At 35.8% G+C, this 23153-nt stretch overlaps 1 long non-coding RNA gene across 3 annotated transcripts; it reads left to right on the top strand.

Annotated features, from left to right (window-relative positions):
- Window positions 1–3873: 3873 nt before the first annotated feature.
- Window positions 3874–22179, top strand: LOC102555669 (uncharacterized). 3 transcript variants are annotated; one of them, XR_015620271.1, is made up of 4 exons: window positions 3876–4001; window positions 19603–19841; window positions 20094–20133; window positions 21151–22179. It is a non-coding gene; the product is annotated as an uncharacterized LOC102555669 (long non-coding RNA). The 3 variants fall into 3 exon arrangements; XR_015620270.1 differs by having other exon boundaries at window positions 3893–4001; window positions 19603–19934; XR_015620269.1 differs by lacking the exon at window positions 19603–19841 and having other exon boundaries at window positions 3874–4001.
- The last annotated feature ends 974 nt before the right edge of the window (window positions 22180–23153 follow it).

Genomic DNA, 23153 nt, shown 5'->3' with positions numbered 1-23153 from the left:
AGTTTGCTATAGTTATATATCAGAACCTAGCCCAGTAATCATCAAAGTGTCTTCATCCATCGAATGATGAGAATAGAAGCAGAGCCCAGGGGCAAACATTAGACAGAGTTTGAGGAACCCCATGAAACAAAGAGTAATGATTGTAAGAGCCTGAGGGGTCAATGATACCAAAAAACATGGCCCACAGAGTCAAACAAGCAGGGTTTATAGGGTCTCAGATATACTGAAGAGACAAGCATAGAACCTATATGGGTCTGAGCTAGGTTTTCTGCATATATGCTACAATGGTGTAGTTTACTGTTCTTATGAGCCTCCTACAGTGAAAGTGGGCCATGTCTCTGATTTGTTTGCCAACTCCTGTTACACTGTTCCTCATACTCAGCTGCCCTGTACAACTTTGAAATGAAGGTTTGTGCCTAGTCTAGTTGTTACAGCATGTATACTATTTGATTGATATGTCTGAGAGGCTTAACCTTTCCTGAAGAGAAATGAAAGAGGAGTGTATCTAGGACAGAGGAAGATGAGGTATATATGGGGGACGTGGGGGAGAGTACAAGGAGTGGAGGGAGGAAAAACTGCAATAGAATATAATGTATGAGAAAATAATTATAAAATAAATGATATTAACATAAGTTGTAGACAGATACAATAATAATTACAAATCAGAAAAAAACCCTTTAGCTTTAAGGCTTTGAAAAATGAAAGTCAATGTGCATAAATATAAAAAATACAAAATTATCTAGTCAAAGGCACCATGGAATAGTTGAAATAATTAAGAAAAGTAGTGAGAATCTCTGAGGACTAATAAAGGATTCAAGACACATAAACAATCATGAATCTGACATATGAATTCAAGACATGAAATAAATTGCTTGAATGGAACCAGAAAGCATACTTACAGAAGTATGGATTAAATCTTTCTTAATCCTAATGAACAAAACAGCTCGCTAACAATCAGGACAGAAAGTAAAGAGGTCTCAAATCTAATAAACCAAGAATAGGATTCTTCTGTATACACGATAACCAAACCAGCAGTAATTAAAAACAAATAAACCCTGAAAGCAAAAAGGATTAAAAATGCTTTCCAAACAGGTTAAAAGACACCTATCAGCAGGATTCTGTAATGAAACCTAGCAATCAGGAGAGAGTGAGACAATTCATTTTAATTACTGAAATCAACCAAATATATTTCAGTCTCAAAGGCTGTCTTTCATAAATAAGGGAGAAGCAAAAGCTTTTCCAAGTGAAGTGGAATTGAGAGTTTATCAACATTGGTCATCTCCTACAAGAGATAACAAGGAGCTCAATGTAGTAATTGTTTGAATTTATTTATTTATTCATTTATATCCTAATCAAAGCTCTCTCCTTCTCTCCTCTCATTCCCTCCTTCACAACTCCCTTCTCCCATTCCCTCCTCCCCTTTTCTCAGAGAAGGTTAGGTCTCACATGGGTAGGAAAACAAAGACGCAGCAGGGCTAAATGCAGCCTCTCTCACTGAGGTCAGCAAGGCATTATGACTAGAAGAAAGGGATTCAAAGGCAGTCAAGAGAGTCAGAGACATCTTCCTGCTCCAACTCTTAGGGTATCCACATGAAGACCAAAGCGCACATCTGCTCCAATGTGTGTAGGGATTCAATGTCCAGTCATGCACTGGCAGCTCTTAGCAAATCCAGTATTCAGTTCCCATGAGTAGCAGGGCAGTGTACTACCAAGCAGTTCTTTAACCCTGAAAACTGAAACAACAAAAAAATTCTTTAAATAATAATGTGTGTGTGATAAAAGCACAAAACTCAAGCAATATGAAAAATACATAGAACTATCATGTGACGTCTAACTTAAATTTATCCGTAGCAAAATATCAAAGGCATATTTTAAACTATTTTTATTGATCCTTGGTCATTTCATATCCTGCACCCCAATCCTACTCTTTTCTGCTCTCCAACCTTGCAACTTCCCCCTCAAAAAGAAAATTAAACACACACACACACACACACACACACACACACACACACACACAAACACACGCACACTAAACCAAACAAAAGAAGGCATAGAAATCATCTTGTCCTGGAAGATGTCGTGTCACTGTGTGTGCCACAGTATACACCACTCTGTCCACACACTTTCACTTTCAAAATGTTCTTTGCAGTGAGACATTGGTCTGACTCAAGGTCCTAGGCTTCTGTGACATTATAAATAGTGGATCCCCACCACAACTCAGAAAACTAATCCTGTTGTTACCTGGTATCATGGGAATAATGCAGCTTTGGTTTAACAGGACCAGTTTTCCTGTAGCTTCCACAAGCTCCCGTAGTTCATGATGATGCACCAAGTCCCAGGTTGATGAAAATAAATGAGCTGGCCCTGTGTCTAGCAGCTACTACAGTTGATAAAGCAGGACCTGCGCCTCACCTGGGCAGCACAGTAGAGCTGGCCCTGGTGGAGAATGTTCAGATGAGTTTCTTGAAATGGCATAATAGAGGGAGAGCTTGCACAGTTACTCATCTGCTGTGAGGTAGAGTTGGCACAGGGATGGTGGCCTCCTGCACTCTCTCTCCTTGCCACTGGTAATAGTCTGAAGAGCTGGCCTAAAGTTCATGAAAGAAGGAGTGTTTTCCCTGCATAGTGAGTTGTAGATCTGGGAAAAGTGGGCCCTGCATCTCTCCAAGTCAACATAATACAGCTGGTCCTGATGGAAAATGTACAAGGAAGCCGGTCAAGAGACGGTGAGAGAGGGAAATAAGAGCTGGTCTATCCTCTTGTTGGCTGCAGTACTTGGGAGAGTGAGTCCTGCCTCAGTAGGGCAACACAGTGGATCAGGATATGGGTCAGGAGGGATGATTACAGGTAATAGAGACATTAGGTAGCTTAGCAAAAAGCAATGCTGAAGTAGTTGTACTTGGGGAGCAGATACAAGAGGATACATAAGGTGACCAACTCAGCTAATACCCAGGCCCAAATTTGTGCTTTTGTGTTGGCCTACACCAAAATCTACATCATCTGTGAACTACTGGAACAAAAGTTCATTTTAAGTAACAACTTAGTTAAGATATTTTTGAGACATACAAGAGAAGTACTTGGCAGTAATCAACATTTATATAATTACATTTGATGTGGGAACCCTTCTGAAATAAGCACGCTGATACTAGTTAAAGTAGAAGAGATGTCACTCAATGACTAAAGCCAGGATCGCTCCTGGAAAGCTTCAATTCAGCATCTGCCTTTGTATTCTTATTTTATACTCTAAAAGCACAAAGTGGAAAGGGCAAGCAAGAGTTACAGAAGCCTACATGGCAGTCAGATGTTCTGCTGGGCAAGAACATATTGGTTCAGTTATTTTGCCAGAGGTAGCAAGTGAAATGATACTGGGTGAATAGGTAATGTAAGCAGTGTGTCAAACAAAGCACTAAATGAATCAATATGTAATAATTTTTCTACCTTATTCTATTTTGGATGTAAGGCTTTCTCAACAGGAAGGAAATTATGCCTGGTTCTGGAAAGCTAGCCAACAAACTGGGATACTAGAGTCAACCATTGCTTTTAGAGTGGAAGCTACTATTTCAATTTTCTTCGACCACAATTCCTGTCCATATTGTAAATGGGTTGTACCCTAGAATAAGGCTAACTCTCATTTCCCATCAGCAAAGCCTCTCATTGCAAGAGATAGAATTATAGAAATTCACAACTGGTCAAAAATGAAGAAAAGTCCTTAATGTTACATATTGTCTACAACGCAACTCCACTAGCTAGGTTCAGGGAGTATTACAGAAAAGGTAGCATAAAGACTGTAATATGCAGAATATTAGAATATAGAATATTGCTATAGAATATAGAATATAGAGTTGTCTCCTAGAAATAACAACTAAGTTCCCTCACATTATACTTCAACAACATGTCTGCCTAAACAAGCTCTGAAGAAGGACAACACCAATAGAAATGTTAATGCGGATAGGAGACTCTCAAGGGGACCCACTAAAGGACAAAAACTACAGGCAACTAAGGTGTGGTGAGAGCTGGATGGATAGTCTATACTCTGGGAAAACACATTGAGTGTATAGCTGATATAATGTGGTCAGACCTGATTGTTTGCAACTGTGAACAGATTCAGAAGTTTGTACACGCCCATAAATATTCATGCACATGCTCAGTTAGAGAGGAGGGCAGGCGTGAGGTGGATAGGCATGAAGGAAATTGGAGGAAGGGAAGGGAATGTATGGAAAGAAATGTGTTTATATTTTAATTTTAAATGTTATAAAATAAGACAAACTATTGATTTGAAATAGTGCAATAATTTATTTCAAAGAAAATCTTATATTTTAAAGAACTTCTAAACTGTAGTACTTTTTTATTTTTATTTTATTTAGTTTATTTTTTACACTCCATATTTTATCCCACTCCCAGAGTTCACCCTCTGATTATTCCACATCCCATAAATTCTCCACCCCCCCATCTCCATGAGGATGTCTCCACCCTCAAGCCCCTACCCCAAAAGACTTATCTTAAGGGTTAGGTACATCTTCTCTGAGTTAACCCAGACCCCACAGTCCTCTGCTGTTTGTGTTTTAGGGGACTCATATTACTTGGTATACGCTGCCAGGTTAGTGATCCAGCATCTGAGAGATTTTGGAAGTCCAGGTTAATTGAGACTGCTGGTCCTACAGGGTTGCCCTCCTCCTCAGCTTCTTCCAGCTTTTCCCTAATTCAACCACAGGGGTCAGCAGCTTCTGCTCATTGGTTGGGTGTAAACATCTACATTTGACTCTTTCACCTGCTTGTTTGGTTTTTTGGAAGGCAGTCATGATAGGCCTTTCATCTCCCAGCCAAAAACTCTGACCCATAATTGTTCCTGCCTGAAAGAACTGCAGGGAGAAAAATGGAGAAGAGCCTGAGGAAAAGGAGGTCAAGTGACAGGCCCAAAGTGAGATCCAGACCAAGTGGTGGCCCCAAAGCCTGACACTGTTACTGAGGCTATGGAACACTCACAAACTGTAGTTCTTTGTAAGGTATCACATACAGTAGTGACAAAAGTAATGACAAAGGTATTTTTCAGTTAGACAAAATAGTGGCAGTTTTTGTTTGCTTTTATGCTTTATTTTGTTTTTAACCAAATCCAAGTCGTACAGATGTCAACATTGCACTATTATAGTTTTGGTAATATTAATCAATTGTATATATACTGTATATTGTTGCCATCAGTTATTTCAATATCATAAAAATTTTGTTTCAAAAAATAAAGTTCATATTGGAAAATTTTATGGTTATCAAAAATCAAAAATCTTTAGAATATATTTAAGACAAATATTGAAATTAATTATTCAGTATATTAAATTAAGAACATAAAGAAAATCACAGTACAAATGAAATACAATAAAAAAGAAAAATAAAAATGCCACTTATGCAAGATTTTCATTTGAGCTCTTGCCTTTCAGCAGAAGACAGATCTACAATTTAGGTATATTTACAATTTAGTATATCACATTCAAAGAAACTTAAACCAGAACTGGGGGAAAATGAAAAATATAGTTTTGTCAGTAAGCAACAACAACCATCCTGACTACACATGGATCAAATAACTCATTAAGATTGACACTAAAATTAATAAATGAATAAAACTTTTCAAAGCACCAAAACCAGTAATAGCCCCTGTATATGGAAATAACTCTCTTTTCAAGGCATTACTACACTTGAAGTGTGCTGTCTACAGTCCTGGTGCTGTTTGTATTTTGATTCTAATTCTGCTTTCCCAAGAGAGGCTGCCTGGAACTAGGAGTGAATCACCTGTGAAGTCATGAGAACCTTCCCTTACAGAATGAAGATTTCTAGGAATCAATCACAGGGTGAAGAGTAGGCAGGACTTTCTGTCAGAGAGAAAGAGAAGAGGATGAAAACGGTTACTTGCTTTTGAATGGGGAGACCATAGAGGACAAAATATAGCTAACAAAAGGACCCCAGTTTAGATGGCGATCCATCAAGATTTGTCACCAGAGTAGCTATATTTAGAAGAGCTTACAAAATCAGGGTGCTAGTTCTGATAGTTACCTGTTGATTCTAAATCAATATTATGAGGAATTTTCCTTCACAAGGTGATAGAAAAAGATACATGGGGCACCCCAGCCAGCCACAGGAATTTGGAAGCATGGGGCTAGTGTGACAGCAACCCACCATGGGAACTTGGCAAGCCAGGAGGAGAGATTTCAGAGCTCGGGGTCAGAGAGTCTGCCAGACTGAGAACAGGCCAAGCCAGCCTGCCCACTGTTGCCCTGCCAGAGGTAGCATGGGTGCTTTTTTATTATTTCAGACTATAGAAGTGAAGGGAGTAATAATGTTTCCAGTAGATAGAAGCCAAAATGGGAGAGTTCCAATGACAATTAAACCAAAGTAAACTCACAATAAAAAGCTATGAAAGGAGGAAAAATGTACGATAAAAGAAATGGGGCCAATGAACTTCAGATTTAAAATTTGCAGCAATGTAAACATACAACGGTGGGACAATTAATTCATAAGGAAAAGGTAATGAGCCCAAAGGTGAGAGATTGAAGTATTCTGAAAGTGGAAGACTCAAACAAAGCACTTTCAATGACATACAAATCAGACAGAAGTTAGTATTGAGGCACTGAATATAATAATTTAGGAAAATGGAGATTCTTGTTTTAGACTGCTTCCATCCTAGAGAAACAAAGTGTGTGCTCCAGTGCACACAGAGCAATCTCTACAATCAATAGATCACGTGTTAAAGCCAAAGAAAATCTTTACAAAGTTATAGATTGAAATTATTCATGTATGTTTTTGATGAAAATATAACAAAATTTCAGAGATATTAATAAGTCAACATTAAGCATACTCATTCGAAGAAACAATGGACTAAAATAAAGGAAAAAAGAGAAATTTAAAGATATCTTGAAGCAAACATAAGTAAAAACAAAATGTTTTAAATTTATATAATAAAGACAAGCCAATATTAAAAGACCTTTATAAAAATATTTACCTTAATCAAAAATGGGATTTATAGGGATAATGTTTATATTCACTGTGTGGAGGGGTGTCTTTGCCCTTCATTGCCTGACCAAGGCACTCTATAATTGGATAATATAAAAAACAAATGGCACTGAGAAATGACAGGAAACAGAAGGTGGAAGTTTCAAGAGAAATAGGAACTCCAGGAAAGAGTGAGGTGTTGGGGATTCGCCACTGAAACTCGGAGAAGGTTGGACATATGAAACTGGTGAGAGACAGCTAACTGTAGCTGTGGCACATATAGAATAGTATGAATTGGTTAAATAAGTTATGAGCTGGTGGGAACAAATTTAGCTTATGAGTTAGGTATTTTTCAAATAAATAATAAGTGTCTGAGTCATTATTTGGGAACTGGTGTGCATGCGAAAAATTCTGTAATTATAGTGATTCACCACTTAAAATTACCCCAAGATGCAATCCATGGACCACATGAAACTCAAGAACAAGGACGACCAAAATGCAGATGCTTCACTCCTTCTTAAAAGGGGAGCAAATATATCCATAGGAGGGGATATGGAGGCAAAGTTTAGAGCAGAGTCTGAAGGAACAGCATTCAGAGCCTGCCCCACCTGTGGCCCATATATATGTACAGCCACCAAAACTAGATAAGATGGATGAGGCTAAAAAGTGCATACTGACAGGAATTGGATATAGATCTCTATTTCCAGGGACAAAACCACTACCCCAAGACTATATACATGGACTGACGCATGACTCCAACTGCATATGTAGCAAAGGATGACCTTGCTGGGCACCAATGGAAGGAGGAACCCTTGGTCCTGCAAAGGTTGGACCCCCAGTATAGGGGATTGTCGGGAGAGGGGATAAAGGGGGTGGGTGGAGAAGGAAACACCCTTATAGAAGGGGAGTGGAAGAGGATAGGGGGCTTATGGACAGGAAACCTTGAAAGGCAATAACATCTGAAATGTAAATAAGAAATACCCTATAAAAGAGAGAGGGAGAGAGGAAGGAGGGAGGGAGGGAGGGAGGGAAAGGGAGAGGGAGAGGGAGAGGGGGAGGGGGAGAGAGAGGGGGAGAGAGAGCGGCAGACAGGCAAACAGAATATAAATGAAATTATCTTCTAAACCAACATAAATAATGATAATAATAAGCCTGATGTTGGTAAATGACAGAATAATTGTAGAAATACATCATAACAGGAAGAAAACATGTCAGTTATTATCCATTTTAAATACATAGAGATGATTCAGTCAAATTATATTTAAATTTTTATACCTCTTACTTAGACCTATATTCTCAATTAAATATTTAAAACATTCAGAGGCTTTCCATAATTCAGTTGGTTTTACTCTTACCTAGAAATGAGTCACTTATTTGGTCTTATATTCATTTTATTTGGATGGCTGTGTTTATCCTCAACGGCTCTATTAAACATTTTAAAATTTATGAGATGCAATTCAGTTAAGTGTATGTTTGACTCCTGTTAGTCTGTGATCATTATCATTGTTTTCTTGCTAAGAATATCATCAGCTGCGGCAGTGTGTTTTTATTCTAATAACATAAAGGTGTCATTTTGATTTGGAAGAATGTGATTTTAAATTCTTTGAGACATTTATGTCGTGATGTGAAATGTATAAATGCCTGTGATCACACTTTCACACAAGATCGACAGTTCAGAATCTGAGGAACTAAGATTCATAAATGAAAAACCAACATGCCTTATGTTGATATACAGTCAACTTCCACTGACTTATCACAGGAAATTGAGAGACAGGAATGTAGGGAGAAATAGACAGCTTTGACACTGCTTGTGATCACTTTCCTTAGACTATAACGTGTCATTTTAATTGAATCAGGAGTTGCTTCTACAAAGAGCCCACAGCACAGACAGAAAAATACTAGCGTCCAAGGCCTTCTGTATAATGTCTTCTGTGAAGCAGAATTGGTAGCAATAACCGATGGAAATGTAGAGAAAAAGGTCATCTCTAAGAGTGTAGGAGTGTTTAGATCACATGACAATGCTTTTGTGTAAAAAAGATAATGTCTCATGAAAATAATATTTTTGCCAGCACAAAATTTTTTCATGGCTTTTTAGAAAAGTCAACTAATTACATTTGAAGCATGTGCAAAAGAAAAGCTACTATTGATAAAGTCCATCCTATCCATATTAATAACCAGGAATATCTGAACATCTACAAATTATTGACATGTTTCAAATTCCTCTACAATGTTTAGTAATAAATATTCTATTTATTTTTCATATTGAGTGATGCCAAAGCAAAATCTCTCTGCAAATGAGTAAGTACTAATTCTATAATGAGGTAGTGTGCTGTAAAGATTTTTTGCAAAGATTTATAAAAAAGTCATGTAAGCATCTATTTTTCAAAAACAATAGATGTGAGAAGTTTTAAGATCATTACCTAAATCAATGAAATCTCAGACTTAAATTTTATTTTAAGTAAAATATTAGGTATGCTTGCTTAAAGAGCAGCTGTTTCAGCAGTTTCTGAGGACTATGCTGTCTGGTAAAAGAGTCAGAATTTAGGAAGGAAGTACAATTTCATATCTATCATGCCTGAGCTTTAATATTATGAATTCACCGTTGAAAGGTGGGTTTATTAGTTCTTACCCTTGCAAGCCATGTGCTTGATACAGGATGAGCAATCATTACATGCCTCTCAGCCCTGCAGCTTCTGTACTATGTGGCTTTGCGCTTTAGTGAATACTGTTAAAGAAAGGTGGACAGAGACCGGCAATATATGTTAGGAGACAAGCTTCAAGTACAGTTTCAAAAATGTTTCTTCTCATATTTAAAAGAGCACATCAATAAATGGATTCACAAAATAATCCTCTTACACTTTCACTAAGAAGTAAATGAAATGTCTTTAAATTCTAATTAAGATATTTTAAGTGTTATTAATCAATATAATTATATTTATTTATTTATTTCACATTTGTGTTTTAGAACTCACCAAGAAATATTTTATCCTAATAAGTTTTAATGAATGAAAAGCAGTCAATAGACCAAATAATAGATGGTAAAATATCAAAATGTTGCTCCTTATTTTATTGTTCAAGCTCAGGATCCATAACTTATGAGTCAGTTCTGATTGTCTGTTTGTTGCTTTCCTTTTATTTTGAAAGAGAATCTCATTATGCACTTCTATCTTAACTGGAACTCAGTATATAGACTAGGCTTGCCTTGGACTTTTACAGATGTGCCTGCCTCTGTCTTCTTACGATAAAATCAAAGGCATGGAATAGTCACTCTCTGCCCTATGAAACATTTCTAACAGAAAAATAACTCAACTTTCAAAGACCAACTGTATATGAAATTTATTATCTGCTTATGCATAATATTGGCATTTTCTTTCCCTTAATTAGCAGAATTATTTTACGGTAATGTAGAAGTAGACATTTTCCTAGGATATGCTGGTACAGAAACTGAACTTTTTATTTACCTAAATGTTATCTCTTTCAATTCTTTTAAATATTGTAAGTATATTCTTATATAACTCTTGTCATACCAACTTGTTTATCAATATGTCACAATCCTAACAAAATTATTTTATACTTCAAATATAGTGGAGTATTATATCAGTTTATCCTAGCACTTTCACACAGTCCCTTAATAAGAATAGAGGAAATAAGTGACATTCTCTACATATTTGTCAGTGGATCATCTCTACATAACATCTCATTTCCCTGAGAAAAAATATATTTTCTTTATGACATGAACAATAGTTTTGTGATTATATCTAGAGCAATTATTTATATGCACTAAACCAGGGTCACATTTCATTTTTTATCTTTTCTGTTGTTAGTTTTCATATATGAAATAAGTTTTATGCAAAAAAGGGATATTGGAGTAGTGTATTTGAAATGTGATAATAACTATGATGGGTTGAGTTTAGTTAATCAGCATCAGGTAAATCCTAATGCTGTATGCTTACACTTTAGGCAGTGGAGGTCTGAGAATTTGCAATTAGCTTATACTACACTGAGAAATTTGCCTGGAAAAAGATAATGAAAATGAAACCCAATGCACCCCAACAACATTAAAAGGACAGAGCCTATATGTCGAAAGGACATTGCCAATTTTAATCAATTAGCAATGTAATCAAGAACACACAAGATAAGAGAGTCAAGTTTTATTTCCTACTGTCTTATGTTTTAGATTAATTAAATTAATTAGAAAAAATTAAATTTAGTGGCATCATCTATGCTCTTTTTAAAATTCCTTTCAGGGAAAGTAGAAAGTAGTTATAGTTCAACATGTTTTAGCAGATGAACTGGTTTATTTCTTCCCTTGTCACTTAAGCTGAAATAGCTGAGACACTGAAGCATAATGGTTACTTTTATTGTGGTTATTTAGGCGACCCTCGTAGTATAAGACATTTCATTACAAATGCAGACTGGTTTCTGGAAAATTCTATTTGAAGGAAGAATAGAATCTGTTTCTCCTTTTCCTTTATCGTCACAAAAAAGGATTTATAATTAGAAACTGTAATATGAGAAATGAATCCTGTGAGACGCAGATGGAAAAAAAAATGTTGGTGTGCACATATTATGGGGATGAGGTCAAGAAGAGCAAGCTATCCACCAATCCGAGCTCCACAAAAAAATAAATGTTTCTGCAAAAATATAAAAGAAATAAGATTATGAAGACTCATATTTTTGTCGCCAAGGAGGACTGCTTTTTAGAGCCTGCATCTGTTGTAAACAGACCAGACGGATATATACAGAAATAGAAAGCTCCAGAGAAAGGGTGTGATTCACAAGCTCTGCTTTAATAGCAGCATCAAACTTTCTTTTGCCGTAGATGGCTTGTCGAAGCAGGTGTCCTAAAGGTGCCATCCAACTGCTGAAAGTCAGCTTGTGTTTGAAAGCTTGCCATCTTGAAGGCCATTAATTGACAAGCTGTGAAAGTCCAGCATTACAGAAAAGGAAATTGTACAAAGGGTGAGGCTAGGTCCTCCCCAACCCCCCGCACTATAACCAGAGAAACAGTAGAGGGAGCTGCCAATCTTCCAAGACCAAAGACAGGACAGCATGTGACATTAGCAACAGGCCTCTATAAGAATGTCATTACACAGGAATCATTATACTGTGTTTATAATTGCCATATGACAATTTATGCTAATTATTCAAAGTACCAATTCAGAATTTTGCTTTTGAAGGGAAGTTTTTTAAAAAAGAAACAAAACTTATTTTTTTCTGAGGTTTCTTAATGGATAAAATCTGTAAGGTGTCTAAAATGTGATCCTGTGACTTTTTGCAAAGACCAATCAAGAGGAAAAATTTTTTTCTAACAATAAACATGCAAGACTATTTATTCCTTCTTAGTAAGAATTATATTTGCTTGAAATGTAGCAACATTTCTTCATTGCCCTTTCTACAAATGTTCCTCAGGAATAGAACAGCATTTCAAAGAGGGTATTGAGAAATTGCAAATTATCTGTTACAGTTTTTCCTTCATACATCAGAATATTAATTACACAACATGAGATATATTTATTCCATACTGACCTCCATACCAACTGGGACTTGCGATGAGATGTACATTGTCTCTCTTCAAGACAATGCTAATTGCCCCAGGTGATCTTTTTGAAAGTACAACAGAACACTAGAGTATATTACAGAAGACACCTGGACATCCTAAATTGTGAGAGAGTTTCATAATAATCCAAAATACTTTATGAGAAAAAGGTAGTCTGTCTGCTACACAGCAACTAAATGCAGTGTCTTGACATAAAAGGGTGTCTGAGCCTATTATGTTTGCTCTAGAGAAACTATCCTGGTAGACAAAGGCCCAGTTGCTCTGCTTTCTATGCTGTACACATGCCCAATTTGACAACCCTCATGGCAGACAAGAGGAAATGGGAAAATGAATGTTTCCACTTCCACCTAGCCCTCCCTGATTTTACTTCAAAATTATTTTCTGTTTTTATCAGAATAGAATCAGGCAAAGTACAGGTATACCATTGTTGACATTTATATACACAATTGTATAAAATGGAATTCTTAATAATTTGCTTCTATAATATTCTATTTTAACCCATTTACATAAAAGATGCAGTTGCCACCCTCTGCTAGTGAGGGAGATATTTCTATAGCACTTGACTTGAAGATGTTGCATTATTTAAAGACATATTCTTAATTTGTATCTCAAAGATACAAATGCAAACCTTTCAAAATTATTTGCAGAAGTAATATAAGTTTCTCAAAACTGAAACATTTTTATTGTTTCCTCTATTAATTTGTATTACTTCTTGTATTATTCATTCTTTCTCAATCCCCCTCCCCCTCTCATTCTGTGTGTGTGTGTGTGTGTGTGTGTGTGTGTGTGTGTGTGTTCCCTGTGTGCCCTTGCATGCACATGCACGCCACAGAACATCTGTTAAAATCAGAGGACAAAATCAATACTTTCTTTCCATCATTTTTGCAGGGATTAAACTCAGGACATAAGCCTTGGCAGAAGATGACTTTACTATCTCATCCTTCTCACTAGCCTAAGGTGGCATTTTTAGCATTAGAACATTCATTAATTTTGTTTCAGATAAATGTGAATAACCTCTTGCAGAGGATGTCTTTGGCTGTACATTTTGAGGTAGATTGGGAATTGGAGAAGTGCTACAGTGGTAGTGCTCATGACATCAAGCTCTGCCTAGCTTCCCCTAACAGCACACTTAAAAAAATAATTATTTTCTTACTTATATTTCAAATGTTGTCCCCTTTCCTGATCCCCCATCCATGAGCCCCCGACCTTAATCTCTACCTTTCTTCTCTAAGTGGGTGCTCCTCCACCCACACACCCACTACCACCTCACTGCTCTGTTATTCCTCTTCTCTGGGGCATCAAGCCTCCATAAGGCCAAGCACATCCCCTCCCACTGAGGCCAGACAAGGCAGTCCTCTGTTACATATGTGGGGGGATGGTTTCAAGCACCAGCCCATGTATGCTCTTTGGTTGGTGGCTTAGTCCCTGGTAGCTCTAAGGGGTCTAACTAGTTGATACTGCTGTTCTTCCTATGGGATTGCAATACCCTTCAGTTTAGACAGTCCCTAGGCTCATTCCAATGGTTGGCTTAAGTATCTGCAATCTGTTTCAGTCAAGTGCTCACAGAGCCTCTTAGAAGACAGTCAAGCCATCTTCCTGTCTGTAAGCATATCACAGCATCAGTAATAACAACCAGCCAGAACCCGTAGAGCTACCAGGGACTAAACCATTAATCAAAGAGTACACTTGAAGGGACCCATGGCTCCAATCACTTATGTAGCAGAGGTTGGCCTTGTAGGACATCAATGGGAGGAGAGGCGCTTGGTCCTGGGAAGGCTCAATATCCAGTGTAGGGAAAGCCAGGGCAGGGAGGTGAGATTGGGTGAGAGGACAGTGGAGCTCCCTCATAGAAGCAGGGAGAGGGAAGATAGGATAGGGAGTTTCCAGAGGGGAAATCAGGAAAGGGGATAACATTTGAAATGTAAATAATACAATAACCAAGAAAAAGTTCTTGAAATGAAAAAAAATGTTTCAGGTCTTGGTAATCCCCAGCCCCAACTGAGATTGATCCCAAGTTGGGGCAGTCTCTGTATAGCCTTTTCTTCATCTCTGCTCCATTTTTTTTTCTTTTTGTTTCTGAATTTCCTTTAGACAAGAACAATTCTGGGATAAAATTTTTGAATTCGGTGGGTGGCCAAATCCCTCAAGTGGAGGTCATGTTTATATACTGGAGGTGGTCCCTTCAGGTTCCCTCTCTCCACTGTTGGTCATTTTAGCTAATGTCATCCCCACTGGGTCCTGGGATCATCCCACATCCCTGGTGTCTGGGACTTTCTAGTGTTTTCCTCCATTCCCACCTGACATTGTCGAATAATTCTATTCATTCTCATGGCCCTCTGTACGTCTCTCTTGTTCCCTCCCATAGGTGGTCCTGCACCCCCATCAATCCTCTTTTGCCAACATTACTCCCTACCTCTGCCTCATGTGATTATTTTGTTCCCCTTTCTAAGAGGGATTGAAGTATTCACACTTAGGTCTTCCTTCCTATTAAGCTTCATATGGTCTCTAGGTTGTATCATGGGTATTCTGAACATCTTTGCCTAACATATATTTACCAATAAGTACTTACCATTTATGTTACTTTGGTTTTGTTTTACCTCACCAGAAGGGTATTTTCCATTCTTTTGCCGGAAAAATTCAAGATGTCTTAATTTGTATTAGCTATGTATTTTTCCCTTGTGTAAATGTATCCTGATTTTTGTATCCATTCTTCCATTGACAGATGGGTGGTTTCCACTACTGTGAACATAGCGGAGCATGTGTCCTTGTGATATGTTGGAGCATCTTTTGAGTACATGTCCAAGTTGTTTAGCTAGTTCATTAGGTAAAACTATTTCCAGTTTTCTGAGGAATTGACAGACTGATTTCCAAAGAGGTTGCACCAGTTTGCAAGCTCACATGCAATGGAATCTTGTTCCTCTTCACATTCTTGTCAACATATGCTGTTGCCTGAATTTTTAATCTTAGCAAGTCTGATTGGTATAATGTAGAATCTCAGGGTCCATTTGATCTGCATTTCCCTGATTATTAATGACATTGAACATTTCTTTAAGAATGGCATCCTTTTCTTAGCCATGAATGCTATTTCTGTCACATGAGCAAAATGACAAAAAATTAACTAGAGAGCAGATTTATTTGGCTTCTTACTAGTGACCTTCCAACCCAAGATTGCTGACTGTTGCTGTGGCCCTATGATGATCATGTTGGAAGGCAATTTCTGGGAGTACATGGCGAAGAAGTATGTTATTCATAATCTAGAAAGAAGGGAGTAACAAAAAGACACAAAGGCTCACCAATCCCTTCAAAGTCTTACAATCAGGACTTCCAGCAGGTCCTGGAAGACCTTACCTCCTAAACATTTTATCTATTTTCCAACAGCCCGATGTGATTATAAAATCTATAGCTGGGCCTTAAGCAACACTTATCCAAAACAGAGAACCATGGGGCATTTTCCTTTCTCAGGCAGATCAGTTGCTTGTCTGCTGCTTCCAGCTAGACTGGCTTGTCTCTGTCTCCTTTGACCAGGTCATTAGGCTGTTTGAAACTTCTAGGTAGTTCAGCCAGTGTGAGGATACCTACAATAGGACTTACTGATTATAGATCTTAAGAAGAAAGGAGATTAATGAATCTATTCACTGTCAGGGAATATGTAAAGCTACTGAGTTATTTAATTCTTATCTTCTACCATAATTCCTTGAATAATGAAATATTTATCTGAAAAAATATTATGAACAACTCTTATGTTTAAGTTATTTGAGCTTCTTGAATGTAAAAAAAATGAAATCATCTATTTATTTAATTGTTTTTATAGTCTCATAAGCTACAAAAATTTAAAATGTACATAAAAAATGAGTAAGTTTGACTTTGGTAAATGGAAGTGTATTTAAGAATTAATTTGAAGAAATATAATTAAAATTATATTTCATATTTGAATCACACATCTAATAAGCATAGTTATAGCTCTTCACTTTTGCAAGATTATTATATGTTTACCATATATACATATATGTAATATGTATGTAATATATATATATATATATGTATATATATAGTTTATTGCAGTCGTTAGCAAACATGGGACAAAACAACATGTTTACTTTAATTTGTGTTGTATAGAATCTAGTCCACCATAGCCTTATTTATTACCATTTGTAATTGTGAATAAGACTATCACAGTGGTGAGATTTTTATAGTAGATGCTAGTGACAATGCTGAAATGGTCAAATAAGTCTCGGATGTAACCTTAAAGTTAAACCCTTAACATTTTAGTGCTGATCCTAGTCCTCCATCTCTTATATCATCCAGAAACTTCTTAGATAGTATTGTTACCTGGAAACCATGTCCTTAGCAGATTATGCTGCAGGAATGTGTCAACTCCAAGGTTCACTGAGTATATCTCAAACTGTCCTCAAAGTCTTAAAAGGTCTTTCTTTGAATCTACTAAATCCTTGAGATGCCTTCAAAGAATTTTTCTTTCTGCTCTGATGATTTGTACTTGATTTCACTCCCATTACACAGTACAAATATTAAAAAAAAACAAATAAGCATGTCTGCAGCAGTAATAAAGCACTGTCTAGTAAAGAGTATACGCTCATCAAAATACCCTAAATAAATGAGAAAATATGCCAAAGAAACATACTCTCTATTTCTCTAATGGTTATCAGGCTAACTAAACTAAGGTGTAAAATGATTTTTTAATGAAGATGAGATGACTCACGTAGAGAACAATTATCTGTCATCCTCAATTCGTATCAATAAATGAATGTTACAATGACACAATGGTCTTGAATGTGATTACAATGAATTGTTACAGAAACAATCTGACTGACTCCCATTCCCACATGTTACTTATGGAATTGACCTAAAAAAACGTGTTTAATGCATAACAATTTAATACCACAATTGCCCAAAATACTGTCTAAGAATGTTTTCTTTGTCTAATACCATGGGTCATCTTGTAATAATTAATTCTGGTCCTCTCAAGTCAAAACCTGTAAGTTATTTTATGAAAGTTTTACTATCCTAAACACCCTCAGTTCTTTATCTTACTGTAAGGTGCATTCTTTCATGTAGTGACATTCATTTCTTCTAATTATTGGTAATAGAATAAATTTACATTTCTTATATAAGCAAGTTCTGCTAATAATGAATAAGGAACACCTAATTAACAAGACATTGAGCATTCGAATGAGACACTCTCTAAATCAAAATTCTATCAATGCAGTGAGAGCAGTCGTGTAATTGCTCTATGGGATTATGTGTAGGTGTGACTTTCTGCTACTGTAATAAATAATCAATTTCAGGAAGAAGAGCCTTACCTGTTTGTCATTGCTGTTCATGTTTTCACTGTTGTTTGGGTTCGTGCAACATTGACACTATTGGCCTGCGGTCTAGAGTGAAGTTATACCTCAAACTTAGTGTGCTGCTGCTGAGGTAGTGGGAGGAAAACTAAACTTATACATGTCATAGCCAGGAGGTCTCAGAGAAATTGGGAGACCACGATCCTTATTATGGATACACATCTAATATCCGTGAACTTGCTATTAGACTTTACCTCTTAAAGTTTCGACTCTTTCCTATAAATTTCAGTACTTGCATCTAGCAGTTGGTAATCTAGTGATTGAGTGAGTGATGTGCAGCTTCAATAGTAAACAAATCATGACTGATTCACTCCCTTCTAATTGAAGGAATGCATGATTTTGTGATAACAGGTAACATTATACTGCTGATTTTTCCATGAAATGATATGTTTTATAAAGTTCTTCTGCAAGGCACAAGCATGCTTTCTTTTCTGATCATCAAGCTTCCCATATATCTGTGACATCAGCAGTGCTCTAATAGACTTTTGGCTTTTCCAAGAAAGAGGTTACTTACACTTCAACGTCACTGTTTTACTCAGAGATAAAGTCATCACAGATCTTATTAGGATCAGAGCTGCAAACAGAGGCAAAACGATCTCTAGAACAAAAAAAATATATATGTCTTTCTAATATATTCTCATTTCTTTTCTTTTTGTGCATTTAACCTAATTCTGCCACTGACATTAGCCTGTATTCCAACTCTATTGCTGTGCTGATCTCCAAGTAAATGTAGCTTCCCCCTGAGGACCATTTTATTTTTATTATTTTTAACACAGCTGTTTGAACAAATAAATATTTAAAATTTGTCTCCAAAAAATAAAATATTTATTCACATAGAAACCACAATAAATATACTTTCCATACTTACCTATTGAATAATACATCTACTCATTCAGTTGATGAATGCTTCAGAAATGTCCCTTCGTTCAACATTTAAACACTACTCTTTTTAAAGGAACATGAAACACTAATGCCTATTACAGGAACAAGCTGCTGTTTTACAAAATTCCAAAAGTCATGTCATATCATAAGATACATCATAAGATCATATCATGTAATACTGGCTTCTTTTTTATGCTGTATTTATAAGTAATCGTCAAAATATTGGACCTTGCAACATCTAACACTGAAGGAATTCATCTCAGAGTCCAAAGAAATATGATATTGTATTATAATTTGATAGTGATAAGTTTGTTATCCCTATTTGAGCTTTTCTTATAGGTCCACTTTATGTTCATTTTTGCAGATAGAAACGACTCAAGTTTCCTCAGAGTAGCATGTGTACACATGCGCTTTACATACAAATGCACTTGCTTGTACACATCTATGATATCACATTTTAATCATTTGTTAACATCCAATTACCTCCAACAGCAGGACACAAAACCTAAAAAATCACTTAAAGTGTGACCATTTGTTTACTCAGTATTTTGTTGATCAACATACATTGGGGTCCACTGCTTATCTTGTTTAAGTCCATAAAAATCTGTACTTTTAGTATATAATTTTAAAAAATATATATTTCAATAATTGTAAAAGTTGATATAATTAAATGAAAGTCAAAAGATTCATGTCTTCTCTTGCTGTGTTATTAAAGTAATGATTTAAGTATAATTTTTGAAGATATTAATGTAATTATCAATTTATGAAATAATGTATCTGATTTTCTCATGTACTCTCACATCCTCCTTTATGTTATGATTTCAGAAACTGAAAGAAATTTCAACAAAGCAATTCCAATATAAATATACTATAGTCCTATAGGCCCACAAGAGACTGAACTGTTGTCCACAATATACTGAGCCCAGTAGGAGAGGGAGTCAAGATGCTTCATTTTTACTTGAACCAATACTACCTAAAGGTGAAAGATGACAAGACATGAGTAAATTGCTAAAGACCCAGAAAGACCAGAAAGACAGCATCAGGACCTCCTACATGACTACTAGGTACAAGCTTCAAATTCCACATACTTGATACACTTACTTGTGAATGGAATTCCAGAAGCTCATGGAAAATGATTTATTGGGCCTACATTTAAGGTTAGATTGCTCATAATTCAAGTTTTTGATAAACATATTCAAATTATAATATTAGTATAAAATTAAAATATCACCTCACTTTATAATTAGTTCTAAACTCTAAAAAATTACTGATAGAATAATATTTAGATATCACTCAATTTACTTCTTATTATTCAGATGCAGAAACCAAGAACCAAATGATTACGACAGATTGCAGGTATGTCTGAGAGATTCCAATGCTGATTCGTACATTAGTGTTGTATTTGCTTACACTGAAAAAATAATCGTGAGGTCCAGACTTTGTATATGTTTTCAAGCATAAAAACTTTACTGATTACTGCAAAAGACAAAAACTGGTCTCAAAGAAGATTGTTAATAGTGATGTAAGTCAGATTTGCAATAAAAACCTGTGACTTCCTGGAGCCATAGTTCAAGCTTTAATGACAACACTGTCTGATAGACATTCTGCTTCACCCTCTGAAAGAGAGAAAATGGGGAAACGAAAATAAAAACAGTTCAATAACCATGGATTTGGTGATTTTTCTTCTCTGAATCAACAAATGTACTTCCCAGGGTAAGGCTTCCTCAAGAATAACTGGCTCTCAAGACTCACTATCTGATTGTTGTTTAGTTCAGAAACACCAGCAAATATTTCTGCATCATGATGACAGTAAATATCCTTCTTACATATAAGTAATACATTTTTGAAATAATTTTACTTCGAAAACCACGCCAAACTTCATGGTCACAAACCACAGTGAAAACATCCAGATTTCCTTATTGTATGCACAGGCTCTTCATTTTGCTGTATCATTTACGGAACTTTAAAATTCTTGAATTTGTATCAAGAAATAAATCGTTTACCCTATGTTGCTTTGCAGAATACTACAGTTCATATAAAACCTACCTGAAGTTCTCTGTATATTGTCTGTTTATAGTTGTTTTCTGAGCTACTTTCAGTTGCAGATACTCATACTTGCAAAATCTCAGCTACAATTGTAGGATCGTGAAATACAGCCATGCATTTGTATTATCCCCAGAGAAGCAGGGCAGACAGAGTGGCTGAGGAGCCTGCTCCAGCACCATCTCATGTTGGCTCAGCTATGTAGATTTGATTTATTTTCAGTCACCTTATTTGAAGCATACTCCAAATACGTTCTACCAAGAGGGTTGGACAAGCATCACTCTAACTTGCAATCTTTTCAAAAATATTCTTAATCTCATTTGTTCACAGACAACTGGGACAGAAACGAGTTGTTCACTTAGAGGCACTACAGTTAGCGTGCCCAAGAGACCACGAAGTAACCGAGAATGAGAGTAATACCTATTCAAGTCTCTTGAAACTCAATAATGGGAACTAACTGAAAGAAGAATTCTTACATCTTGAATTGGAAATGAGAATAAGTTTGTTATTGGTAAAGAGAAGAAAGAATATATATGGTTCACGAACAGAATATAACTAGAAATCCTGTGTGAGTAGAAGTGTTGATGCACATCTAAGATCAGAAAAACAGCATCAGCACTGTGCTGTTTCAAAACGTATTGTTTTGAGAAAGAAAATGCTCTAATAGATTTTTAATGTGATTTCATTTATACTATAAAACAGTATATCCCAAGTTCTGATAAATTTTGTAGTACATATTATACTCGAAAACAAACATCTAAAAGATTTATTCTAATAATTAGAAATCTTCCTAAGTTATATTTAATTTTAAGATGAAAGTATCAATAAATTACTAACTTAAGAAAAACAAAGCAATCAGGGTATTCAGAATTATTGTTTGAATTAATGTATGAGGTTGTAAAATTATAATGTTTATTTCATCTATCATTTGAAAGAAACAATTACATTTTGAGAAAGGTTTTCAACTCATATTAGTTATTCATAACTTGACAAACTAAAAAAAAAACAAAGGTTCAGTATGTAAATTTCAATGTTATACACTTTCAAATTCCTCTCAAGTGAGGAATGAATGTGATTGAAGTACTGTTGTTTCCATTGCATAAATCACTTCCTTCCTATTGATTCTGGGTGTTTTATAGTTTTATCAGAAAAATGTATTATCACTGCAACACAGGTATTTGTAAATGTCAGCATTACATTCTTTTCTTTTCATCTGTATAAAAAGGTATCAAACAGATTTAACAATAAAGGTTCATATTACTGAATACATAAACACCTATATTTAATAAAAATTCAGCAAACTAAGAATGATTAGAGAAATGAAATCCACTGTTGTGTTTATATTTAATTAAACATTACTCTGTCAAAACTAAATTTCAATCGTATTTATTATTCAAGGACCTATAAAATCAGCCCAGTAGTTCATTGTTCTTTTCTAATGTCTCTCTACTATCCTTAAAGGATGTGTGTGTGTGTGTGTGTGTGTGTGTGTATGTGAGTGAGTGTGTGTGTGTCTATATCTGATATATAATATATAATATATATGACACATAAAATGTTAACATGAATTGAGTATAATTTTACGTAAATAAAAAATAATATGAATATATAAGAGTTTAGCAAACATGCTTGGTGTTATTTGTTTCTCCTGTTTCATTGACATCTTTCCCTCCTTATTTGGAAACTCCTTCTCATTTTACTTTTTCCTACTTCGTATCACAAATAGCCTGCTATTCCCTTACCACACTGCCCACCCCATGCACATGGTCTCTTTCTACTTTTCTGATTTCTGTGGTTACTCCAGGTTTTATACTCTTGTCAGATGATACAGAGCTAGAAACATTAGGTAAGGGACAACACAAGATATATGTCTTTCTGAGTCTGGGTTACAGCATTCAATATAATTGTTTCTAAGTCCATCCAAATACCTATAAATTCCATGTTTTTATGTTCTTTTTAAAGCTTAATAATATTCCATTTTACATATGCACAACATTTCACTAATCAATGATAAATAGTTAATATCAAAGGACATATAGCTTCTTTTCATTTCCTGGTTATTATGAATAGAGCATTTATAAACATTGCCAAGTAGCTATTTGTAAATAGGATGCTCAATCATTTAAGAATATGCCAAGGAGTGATATAGCTGTGACATTGGGTAGGACTATTTTCAGTGTTTTGAGAATTCTCTGTACTGATTTGAAGATTTGCTGCACCAGTTTGCAATCCCAACAACTGGGGACAGGTATATGCTTCCTCCACAAAAACCACGATTTGATGTCAGTTGTTTTGTAGTTCATAACTATTCTGAATGCATTGAAATGAAGTGT

The sequence above is a fragment of the Rattus norvegicus genome, chromosome 5, assembly GCF_021556685.1.
Source record: "Rattus norvegicus strain SHRSP/BbbUtx chromosome 5, alternate assembly SHRSP_T2T, whole genome shotgun sequence".
In the NCBI taxonomy this organism is placed as follows: domain Eukaryota; kingdom Metazoa; phylum Chordata; class Mammalia; order Rodentia; family Muridae; genus Rattus; species Rattus norvegicus.
This window is presented reverse-complemented; position numbering and strand designations above follow the sequence as displayed.